Source organism: Penaeus monodon, chromosome 15 (assembly GCF_015228065.2).
Source record: "Penaeus monodon isolate SGIC_2016 chromosome 15, NSTDA_Pmon_1, whole genome shotgun sequence".
Lineage (NCBI taxonomy): Eukaryota > Metazoa > Arthropoda > Malacostraca > Decapoda > Penaeidae > Penaeus > Penaeus monodon.
Genome location: NC_051400.1, coordinates 41638358 through 41638834, shown reverse-complemented (window position 1 = coordinate 41638834; position 477 = coordinate 41638358). Strand labels below are relative to the sequence as shown.

Here is a 477-nt window from a genome sequence, read left to right as displayed (position 1 = left end):
TGAAAGGTATGAGTGGTTGGGGGGTGCTAACTATTGTGTACAATATATGAATTGTAAACAAATTTTCTGCTGCAGTTGTAAAAAGTTGTGGCCATGCAACTAATCAACTTTCATGCACACCGGAGATACTGTACCAAAAGCATTTCTCGCTGGCCCGTAAGGGGATCGAACCCTCGACATCCGCGTTATTAGCACGGCGCTCTAACCAACTGAGCTAACAGGCCGATATTTACTGAAATTTAAAAATCTTTCTAACATTACAGTACCGTACGTTTAATATCTCAATATATCAATGTGACCAAGTAATCCGATATACCTAGAAGCATAAAGTCTTTTCCAGACGAGAATGTGTAAAGTGTCACACATAAGGGAAATGCCAAACATATCGTGTCAGCATGTGGCCGGAACTTATACAAATATTTTTGGTGCAAATGAAATAGATTTATAAAATATGAGTTCATATAGTGTACACAATGG

The 477-nt window shown here is 38.4% G+C and overlaps 1 non-coding gene across 1 annotated transcript; it reads right to left on the bottom strand.

The window, feature by feature from the left end:
• Positions 1-150: 150 nt before the first annotated feature.
• On the bottom strand, positions 151-224 carry Trnai-aau. Its single transcript has one exon. It is a non-coding gene; the product is annotated as a tRNA-Ile (tRNA).
• Between the last annotated feature and the right edge of the window lie 253 nt (positions 225-477).